This window comes from Chrysemys picta, chromosome 13 (assembly GCF_011386835.1).
Source record: "Chrysemys picta bellii isolate R12L10 chromosome 13, ASM1138683v2, whole genome shotgun sequence".
NCBI lineage: Eukaryota > Metazoa > Chordata > Testudines > Emydidae > Chrysemys > Chrysemys picta.
In genome coordinates, this window is record NC_088803.1 from 52838592 (window position 1) to 52849851 (window position 11260).

Consider the following 11260-nt stretch of genomic DNA (forward strand, 5'->3'; position numbering starts at 1 on the left):
CCAGCCGGGAGAATGGTGGGTAAGCGCTGCATGAACAGAAGGGGGACGGTAGCCAAGCAGGTGGCACCAGGGCCCAGCAGCACAACAGAGGTCTGCTCACCTACTGGGTTGGCAGGAGGTTACCCAGCTGCCCCTCAGGAGGGCAGCACAATGTGGCAAAGATGCAGCGTTTGATGCTGGACTCAGCGTTGACCCAACAAACATGGCGTGGGCTGGGCTCTCCACTGCCATGCGCCCCGTGCAGTCCCTTTGGGCCGGACTCATCCTAGTGCCACATCATGGTCGTGGGGGCCGGAACTCCAGGGACGAGTTCAACCTGGTGCCATGTGGGGAGTCAGGGCAGAAACCGAGCCCCAGACTGTGGGAGGGGGAGAGTGCCAGGAACATGGGGACGGGAGTCAAAGCGAAACTCAGTGTTATGTGGGGGTGGGGGTGGGGTGGGAGTGGGGGGAGGGACAGGGCTACAGAGCAGGAGGAAGTGATTAAACCTGAGTTGGATGAGCAACTCTGCAAACAGACAAAACCCAGGGCTGTGGGTGTTGAACCAGACCCTGGAGTTTGTGCCGCCTGTCTGTGAACTGAAGACACTGGGCCTGATTCTGTGCTCACTAACAGGGGTGCAAATCAGGAGCCAGTCGTTACGCTGGGATATAATCAGGGTAAGTGAGAGGAGGTTCAGGCCTATGGCACTAGACTGATTTACAAGGTGCCCTTTGTTAAAACATCTGGCTGCTGTTGTCCTAGCCCCTATTGTCCCTTGGCTCCTCCTCAGAGCATGGGTCTGTGCTACTGAACACACAGAACATACCATGAGGTGGCGTATCAGAGCAGCGGCTCTGCCATCGCTGGGGGTATGGAAAATGTATCCAGAAATGTCCTTTTTCTTCTGTAAACACCCTATTCCTTGGTTTACTAATTCTGCAAAGTGCTGATTAGCCAAGAGTCACAGCCCATCCCGGAGTCACAACCCGTCCCAGATCACCCCAGAGTCCCAGCCTATCCCGGAGTCACAACCCGCCCCAGAACACCCCAGAGTAACAGCCCATCCCAGAGTCACAGCTTATCCCGGAGTCACAACCCGTCCCAGATCACCCCAGAGTCACAGCCTATCCCGGAGTCACAACCCGCCCCAGATCACCCCAGAGTCCCAGCCTATCCCGGAGTCACAACCCATCCCAGATCACCCCAGAGTCACAACCCGTCCCAGAACATCCCAGAGTAACAGCCCATCCCAGAGTCACAACCCATCCCAGATCACCCCAGAGTCACAGCCTATCCCGGAGTCACAACCCATCCCAGATCACCCCAGAGTCACAACCCATCCCAGAACACCCCAGAGTCACAACCCGTCCCAGAACACCCCAGAGTCACAGTCTATCCCAGAGTCACAACCCGTCCCAGATCACCCCAGAGTCCCAGCCTATCCCGGAGTCACAATCCGCCCCAGAACACCCCAGAGTAACAGCCCATCCCAGAGTCACAGCTTATCCCGGAGTCACAACCCGTCCCAGATCACCCCATAGTCACAGCCTATCCCGGAGTCACAACCCATCCCAGATCACCCCAGAGTCACAACCCATCCCAGAACACCCCAGAGTCACAACCCGTCCCAGAACACCCCAGAGTAACAGCCCATCCCAGAGTCACAACCCATCCCAGATCACCCCAGAGTCACAGCCTATCCCGGAGTCACAACCCGCCCCAGATCACCCCAGAGTCACAACCCGTCCCAGAACACCCCAGAGTAACAGCCCATCCCAGAGTCACAACCCATCCCAGCTCACCCCATAGTCACAGCCCATCCCAGAGTCACAACCCGCCCCAGATCACCCCAGAGTAACAGCCCATCCCGGAGTCACAACCCGTCCCAGATCACCCCAGAGTCACAGTCTATCCCAGAGTCACAACCTGTCCCAGATCACCCCATAGTCACAGCCCATCTCAGAGTCACAACCCGCCCCAGATCACCCCAGAGTAACAGCCCATCCCGGAGTCACAACCCGTCCCAGATCACCCCAGAGTCACAGTCTATCCCAGAGTCACAACCCGTCCCAGATCACCCCAGAGTCACAGCCCATCCCAGAGTCACAACCCGCCCCAGATCACCCCAGAGTAACAGCCCATCCCAGAGTCACAACCCGCCCCAGATCACCCCAGAGTAACAGCCCATCCCAGAGTCACAACCCGTCCCAGATCACCCCAGAGTCACAGTCTATCCCAGAGTCACAACCCGTCCCAGATCACCCCAGAGTCACAGCCCATCCCAGAGTCACAACCCGCTCCAGATCACCCCAGAGTCACAGCCCATCCCAGAGTCACAACCCGTCCCAGATCACCCCAGAGTAACAGCCCATCCCGGAGTCACAACCCGTCCCAGATCACCCCAGAGTCACAGCCCATCTCAGAGTCACAACCCGTCCCAGATCACCCCAGAGTCACAGCCTATCCCGGAGTCACAACCCGTCCCAGAACACCCCAGAGTAACAGCCCATCCCAGAGTCACAACCCGTCCCAGAACACCCCCAAGTCACAGCCCGTCCTGGAGTCACAGCCCATCCCAGAGTGCAGAGGTACAAAAGCCCAGTTTACAAGCTGAAGGTGGACTGACAATGCAAAACCCTCCACCAAGACAGCTGATAAGTGCAGTGTATTGTCTGGGAGTCATCCAGAAATAAAAGCCAGAGGGGTTGCAATTTTACATTTTCCTAGGCAGCAAGCCAAGAATCCATATAGCAGGAGGTCAGCCACAGCCAGTCTCTTCTTCAGGTAGGTGTAAATCATCAGGGGACTGCATTCATCACACCAGCTGAACCTGCCTCCTGGGGTTAGTCTTTAACCTTAACTCCTGCTCTGAGCCTGGGACAATCAGCTCTGCAAAAAGCCCACAGGCAGCCAGTGCAAATCAGGGAGCCCCAGCCTCATGTGCCCACAGCAGGAGACTCAATCGGAGAGGGAGGGACCTGCTGCCATTTGCACGAGCTGCCCTCTCCGCAGATCTAAGCTGCAGCCCCAAGCAGAGGGCGTCACAGCTCTTCAGGTTAGAAGGGCCCTGCCTTCCCTCCTCATGTCCTGAGTGTGGCTCTGGTGGGCCCTGATCTCCATTCCTTGCTGCTCTCCTACCAGGGCAGCCAGTGCCATCTCTTTACCCTCAACAAAGTCCCCTTTGCCAGTGCTCCCCTCATGCCCCGGCCTCCGGGGTGGCTCTGCGTGGGCTGGCAGCAGTCTGACTGTGGCGCCTTTGGTCGTTGAGGTGATTGGTGGCGCCGATCGATGTCATACATGCCTGGAGCCTTGGACGGGTGTTTTTAAATGGCGGTTGAGACCTCTAAGTAGATCAACGACCTCACACTCTCCCTTATCTCTCACTGTCACTGCCCCATCTTCACCGCCCCAGGGCAGGCTCCATTCTGGCCCACAGCCCTGATCCCCACTTCATGTGTCCTGTGACTGGCTCCCCTCAAAGGAAAACAACCCTGTGCTGTCCCTTCCCCAGCGGGCTTGGGGCAGAGGATGGAATGCTGCAGTGACTAAAAGACCGGTGTTAATATTTCTGGTGCATTCACCCTGGCAACTCATGCAATTCTCACCAATGTGCTCTATCCATCTCGTTCTCTCGCTGGCATCACCCCATCTTCCCTTCCATCTTTTATGCCCCCCTTGCCCCTCCCAGCACTGTACCTCACTATCACCCAAATGAAATTTTAGCCCCACAAGCTGGGATGCTATCGCATTACTCTGTAGTTTACCGCAGAAAAATTAATCCTGAAACTGAACCTATAGAACCTCTGGAATAAATTCTCTTAGCGGGATAAACGCCCTGAAGTGGGTTTCTTGGCCTGGTTTCCTTCATTGTGAGTATTTATCTCATATCATGTCCCACATGTAGGCCCTGGCACATGGGAGGTTTGATCTCTCCCATCCACACACACAGTTCCTGGCCAGGCTGGTCCTATATTTCTTTGTAGCTCTACTTTTTTTTTTTTGCACTGAGAAAGGGCTTTTCATCTAAGGATCCTAAAATGCTTTGCATTGGGGTGTAGGTGTTAATTATTATTATTGTTTTAAAGATGGGGAAATTCAAGTTTGTTTTTCTACCTCCTTGTGGGTGAGTGTACAGTGCACTGACTATGTGTCTATACTGTCTCTATGAATGACTGCTTATATTTATAGCAGATACATATTCTGCATCCCACAGTCACAGCCACTCTGCCTCCCGGACCCCTTTATCTCTCACTCCTTCTCACTGGCCCTTCTTTCCCTCCTGATGTTTGCCTCCCTCTTATTTCCTTCATCTCTCTTTTAATCCCCAGTAGGGACAGGGTGTGAAACTTACTGCGCGGGGTGAAAAGCAGGTTAATTTCCAAATGGAGCTTCCCTCTGAAAACAATAAGACAATGCCCGGCCGGGGGCTGCCTGCGTAAACCAGCCCCGAGGAGGGGAAGTTGTAATATTTGTATTTAGCAGTCAGTAAATTGAAGAAAAAAAAAAAACTCAAGGCAATTAGAGCCATTCCTGGCCCTGTTCCTTCCAGGGCTGTCCAGGAGGGACCCCTGGGGCCACTCAAGCCCTGCCTGAAGGTCACCTGAGCTGCACTTATTCCAAACAGCAACAAACCTCAGTGCAGAACAAAGAAAACAAGGAGAGGAGGCTGCAGTCCATCCCCGCGCTGCCTTGGGCTCAAGCCCTCCACAACCCAGGCTCTCTCCCTGGAGTGTCGGCCTAGAAAGGGGATTCCAGAATCAGCTCCAGAACTGGCCAGAGTCTGGGACCCAGGATCCATGGTTATGAACAGGTCCTGCTAGAGACCAACTAGCCCTTGCTTGGGGAAAGCTCAAGTGAAAGTGGAGGTGGGAGGGAAATGGGGGGAGGGGTCCTGCCCCTTAACCCTTTCCCTGCCTGTGTGATCATCCTCTGGCAGCCCGGGGATATACACCACGCTGTGACATGCAAGTGGGAAATTTCCCAGGTTCCTTCAGGCCCCAGCCCCGGCTGGCGTACATCAGTGTCGCTCCACTGAGTTCAGCAAAGGAGACTGACCCCAGGAGAGTAAACTGGAGATCATTATACTGGATCGGACAGGTGGCTCATCAGCTCCGGTGTCTTGCCTCCAGCACTGGCCGATACGTGATGCTGCAGGGGATGGTGTAAGAAAAGAGACTCCCCCGGGGCCATAGCCAACGGGCAATGCTGCACATGGGGGTGTGAAGGAAAGGTTCCTTCCTGACCCCCATGGTGACCAGCTGATGCCCTGAAGCAATTCCCGGATGTTGTTATTGCTTCTCCATAGCCAGCCCCAGTTTTACACTCCGGCTGCCATGGTGGCTGGCAGCAGCTCTGCACACAAGAGCACGGGGGTAGAAGGTGGGTCCGTCTTGTCTGGAGGGGCCTGTTGCCCTCAAACGTACTTCTGCAGCAAAGGGCTTAGGGTGGCCCTCCCCTGAGCTTAAAGAAACACGTGGAGCAGTGCAGGGAACTGCCTTCCCTTATTTACTGGAGCTGACATCAACCCGTCTGTAGGGATTGCCACCTCAGCCTGGCCCAGATCCCAGGGACAGCCCCCTCTGCTCTGCAGCGTTTCATTCATTTGCCCCATCTGATTCTCTTCACAATTGCACTAGGGGGCCGGTTGCCACGCTTGTGCTCTAGGCCAGAGAACTGCAGGGAACTCCAGCCGTTCCCGTGGGGTGCGGTTGGATGTGCGAGGGGTGCGGGCTTTCGCACCTGCACCACCGGGGGCTTCTGGTTCCCTCTGTACTTTGCTGGTGACGTTCACAAGGCCTGGACTTGGACTTCTCTACTGCCCTCTCTCTGCAATCTCTGGCCTGCCTCTTTGGAGCTCAGCCTCCTGGTCTGAACGCTCCAGGAATTCCAGTCCAGTTTTTTTCTGCTGGGGTGCAGCCCAGAGAGTCCACTGAGAAAGACTCAGCATTTCCAAGGAACCTGTCCAGAATGCCTGGACAGGAATGTTCCTGGGTGAATCAGAGCCAATGGCTGTGGAATGCATACACAGCTGGGAGGGAGACAGACATTAGTGGATGATTCACAGAAAGGGCGTCTGACCCACCCCAGCCCTGAGCTAGAGCAATGCAACCTCCCTGAGCATGTAAAGGGCAGGGCACGTCCGATGCATTCCCACACCAGGGCTGCAGTGCTGCCAAGCGTGCAAGGGCAGGGCACGTCCGGTGCATTCCCACGCCAGGGCTGCAGTGCTGCCAAGCGTGCAAGGGCAGGGCACGTCCGGTGCATTCCCACACCAGGGCTGCAGTGCTGCCAAGCGTGCAAGGGCAGGGCACGTCCGGTGCATTCCCACACCAGGGCTGCAGTGCTGCCAAGCGTGCAAGGGCAGGGCACGTCCGGTGCATTCCCACCCAGGTGTTAGGAATCATGGCCTGCAGCAGAGCCTGTTGCCAAGCACGGCTGGCCTATGGTAGGCTGCCTGACTGGCTGCACTGCCTGGCTGATGAGAAGAGTCCAAAGAACAGCTTTTAAGCCCAGCAGCAGCAGTCTGGCTGCCTATGACTCTGAGTGTGACGGCTCCTCCACCTGCTGTTCCCAGCCTTGCTCCTGCCCTGTTCTAATTCTGCTCCTCCCTTATCCTGCCCTTGGCCCAGCCCTGCTCCTGCCTTGCCTCACTCCAGATAACCTGGTCCTGACCTGCGGCTCCAATTCCTGACTTTGACTCTGAGTCTTGGCTCTGGCACCTGGCCTCCAGCTCTGACCCTGGCTATTGACTCCTACTGTAACTACTAGGCATGACCACCATATCACAGTCTCTGACACCAGGGCTGCAATGCCACTGAGCTGGTGAGGGCTGGGCATGTCTGGTGCATTTCCAGAGCAGAGCTTTCAGTGAAGCTCACAGCTAACAGTGTGGCAGGGTTTGGGACACTGGAAAGAAGACTTGAGATGCAAGAACTTGCAGGGGGCTCTCACAATACCCAGCAAGCGAGCAGGCCAGCCATGGTGCACAGACCCAGAGTTCCAGCCCATGCAAAGGGATTCCCTTCCCAGCCATTGCAGTCTGGGAATAGGTGTGTCTCTTGTGTAAGTCCTGGGGCCAGAAGACTTTCAGGGATGGAATTCTGGGGAAAAGGCAAGTCTGGCCATCTTCATTCACATGAATTATAATTAGGGTCCTATCAAACTCACAGTCCATTTTGGTCAATTTCACTGTCATGGGGTTTTCAAAATCGTAAATTTCATTATTTCAACTATTTAAATCTGAAATGTCACAGTGTTGTAACTGTAGGGGCCTGACCCAAAAGGGGGTTGTTGGGGGGATCACAAGGTTATTGCAGGGGGGTGGTGGTATTGCCACCCTTACTTCTGTGATGCTCCTGGTGGCGGCGCTGCCTTCAGAGCGGGCGGCCAGAGAGTGGTGGCTGCTGGCCGGGATCCCAGCTCTGAAGGCAGCGCCCTCGCCAGCACCAGCGCAGGAGTAAGGATGGCCTGGTAGGTTATTGCCACATTTATTTCTGCGCTGCCGCCTTCAGAGCTGGTCACCGGCTAGCAGCTGCCACTCTCTGGCCACCCAGCACTGAAGGCAGGATGGCAATACTGTGACCTCTCTACAATAACCTTGTGACCCCCCTGCACCCGCATTTTGGGTCAGGACCCCCGGTTTGAGAAACACTGGTCTCCCCCATGAAATCTATATAGTCCAGGGTAAAAGTACACAACAGACCAGATTTCATGGTCCATGACGCGTTTTTCACGGCCGTGAATTTGGTAGGGCCCTAATTATAATGTTGTTTACCCATAATGTCATCTACTGAGTTTTGTTGTTTTAGTTGGAATCTGTTTATGTTCTGATTGTATAAGTAAAGCTAGATGGTGATGATGATGATGATGGCTGGACTCATGAACGGGAACAGGAATTGTGCAAAAATATCCTGAGTGGCTCCGTGGGTCACCCTGAGTTATGGGAGTGAACTCTGGTTTGGTAACAAAACTCAAGCTAAGAGGGAGAAGGGCTTTCCCGCAGAGATCAGGAATGCTGTCCCCCGGGGCAGGGATTGTGGGCAATGTCTGGGTTCCCCATGTGCATGTTTTTCAAATAGCATTGACTGGACTGGACTGGATCTGGCAGCAGTTTGAGCTGGTTACACCACGCTCCAGCCTTCCAAGCTCCTGGCAGTCGACCTGATATCAGAACTGGACTGGGAAGCTGCATACAGGAGCAGGACCTGGCGGAGTGCTCTCTCTGGACTGGAGCAGACAGGTGGAGAAGACCTGCCCCTTGACTACCAGTGACTCCTGCTGGACCCCTGCGGGGAGGTTTTAAGATGGTGGGTTTTGTGGCAGGATTAAGCATTCTGGGCCTCACTAAATCAGAGAGTTACTGTTCAGAATGGTGGAGTTGACCAAAGTCTGGATGCCTGGGTTTGCGAGGCTCATTTTCTTCCATTTAATTAGGCAGAGAGAGTTTTCATGTCTCCTCATATTTTCCCTCTTCCCCAAATAACAAGGTCCTTGTGTTCCCAAGGACTCAGGGTGCTGGCAGGAGGGGAAGCACCTGCTGCAAAGGGGACCAGGGAGGGTTTATTTATTTATTTTAATTTCCTGGAGCCAGAAGTGGGAGCCCAGCTTGGGGTGGGGGCTCAAGCCAGGGTTTGTATCTTTCAGAAGATGGCCCCCGGCCTAGGTAACCTGAATCCAGCCCTTGGTGCTGCGCGGGGCACCTGGCAGACTAGACTTAGAACTCTGCTCCTGCACAATCTCAGCTGGATTCCCCGAGCCTCCCTGCAGAGCCCATTGAGTCCCACAGATTGAGTTAAAAGAGTGGATTAGACATTGGCCCCACCCCGGGACCCCAGTGAAGGCTCAAGCCCTCCCAGCAGGAGCGACAGGCTGGCTGGTGAAAGATCTACCGCTCCGCCATGTATTTCTGCATGTGTGTGTGCGTGGAAGCGGAAGGCAGCTCCACTGAGCGTGTCGTGGAGATCAGTAACGCCTCTCCGGGGTGTAGAGATTAAATCTGTCCAAAACTCAGCCTGTGGGAATCAGTTCCGGACTTCCTTAAGAAAGCCTAACCCCCTCCAGCCCCAGGGAGCCATCAGCAGTCAATAGTCAACAAGGATCAGCAGAGACGCAGGGCATGGCAAGAAGCCCCCGAGTTCTGCGCTCCATCACAGAGGGGCCTGACCTGCTAAGCTTGGACCCAGGGCTAAGTTCAGGGGTTGGGTGCGGACCAGTAGTGAAATCTGGATCTGGGTCCAGGTTTGGATTCCAACACTCTCCATCTCCCAGACGAAGTTCAGTGTGGTTCAGATCCAGGGGCCTGGTTCTGACCCAGCTCACAGAACAGCGTGCCAGCGCACGGAGAGGAAACAAAGGGGCCAGAGCTTTGCAGCCACTTTAACAGGCGAAGCAGAGAGACAGACTCATCCCCCTTCTCCCCCATGTCGGCCATGCAGCCAGAGAAATGGTGACGGGACTACGTGCAAGGGGGCAGATTTGGGGCGGAGGCAGACAGGCGTGGGGGGGAGGAGGACAAAGGAAGGGGGAGCAAGAGAGCTGAAAGCAGGGAGTGGGGGGAGGAGAGACAGAGTGGCGGGGGCTCTGCCATGCTCTCCTCACTTATGGATATTCTATTTAACCATCTCAGGGTCCGATGCTGACAAGCCGCTGAGCTGTTATCGGTGCTGAATGTTTTGTAGCAATTCCCAGAGGGCTCCTCAGCCCCTTCCATCTCCACCTACCCCGTCTCTATCTCTGTCCCACCCTAGCCCCCACGTCAATGCTGCCGCTTAGGTGTCGGAACAATTGCCTGACAAAGAGCTATTTTTAGCTGCTGGAGCCAGGAGCGAGGCTTCGGCCAGCACTCTGACAATGGGGGGAAGGGGGCTGGGCTTCCCCAGTGACCACCGGGCAGCAGAAGGACCTGTAAGGTTTCCTCGATGACCCAGGTCCATACAATACAAGGAAAGCAAAACAGGGACATACCCAAGCCAAGACGATCTGCTCCTTTACCTAATGGGAATGACCCCGGGTGAGGGGCTGGGAGAGTCCAGGCAAGCAGGAGCTCTCCCAGCTCCTCCCGTGGGTGAGGCTCCCACACAAGTGGGAAAACAGGGTGAAGTGCAGCAGGGTTTCCATTAGGTAGGTCCAGGGCTGGGCCAAGGTTTGGTGGAGCCTCACGTGCGGCAGTTTGCGGGGGCCACCGGCCTGGCTCCTGCCTGTCTGCTAGACCGTGCAAGAATTCTGCAGAGACCCATCAAGATAACCGCAATTCGGTGGGGAATGGGGGGGCTCCATGCACAAAGGCGAGGGGCGTGGCTCAGTGCGCAGGGCCCACCTAGGAAGCTGAAGGAGTGGGTCACCCACTCCTGGACGTGTGCAGGAGTGGAGGAGGAGTGGGGCTGTCGGCCACCCTGCCCCGTCAGAGGGACTCAACTCTGGGAAGAGGAGAGGGGAGTTCAGTCGCCATGGCCTGTTTGGTCTTTGGTCTCTCTGCTGAGGCTGCCAACAAGGAGCCAGCCAAAGCCAGCTGGCGTGGATGTGAACCCCTTGCAGTGTGTTACACATCTGCTCTTGGCTGGTCCACAGAGGATACTCCAGCTCCTAGTGTTGTCTCTTCAGCTCAAGGGACCGAGGCTCATGTTCTCCCCACTGGAGGGCTTGGGGTCAATCCCCACTGAGGACCCAGAATGGTGGGTGTTAGGGGCACTTGTGCCTCCTTGGAACTGGCCAGGTAGACACCCACTCATTGCACACAGGATGCAGAACAGCCTCTGGACGGCAACGGCTTTTGGTTACCAGCATCTTGAGCCAGATTGAAACCAGTGGCCTAGCAGTGGAAGGCTTGTATCTCCCTGCCAGTGCCCTGTGGCCCTTAGTCCCCATGACCCAATCTGCCTTGCAGAGAGCAACAGTGTGCTAAATAAACCCAGCGTGCCTTCACCCAGCGTCAGGGCCAGGAGGGTTCCATCTGCTGTGCAGCTCCGGGGGCCTCTTCTGGCCGCTATTGCAGGGGCCGCATGGCTAGGCAAACAGCGCTGCCTTTTCCTGGTAGAGCCTCCATCCACTGGACACTCCCACGCATGCTGGTGGTGCCTCTCCCATGGACGTCAATGGGAGCAGAGTTAGCCGAGCAGCGAGTGCGTTTGAAAACCTGCCCCATGGTCCTCGTGGCTCTGAGCCCAGGGGTGTGCATGGGTCAGCTTGTTATGGCCAGACAGTGCCCTAGTTCAGAAGGGCAAGCGCGCATTGACCGCTGACCATGCTGTGCCCCGCCCTCGCCTAAGAAACCTGCCACGCA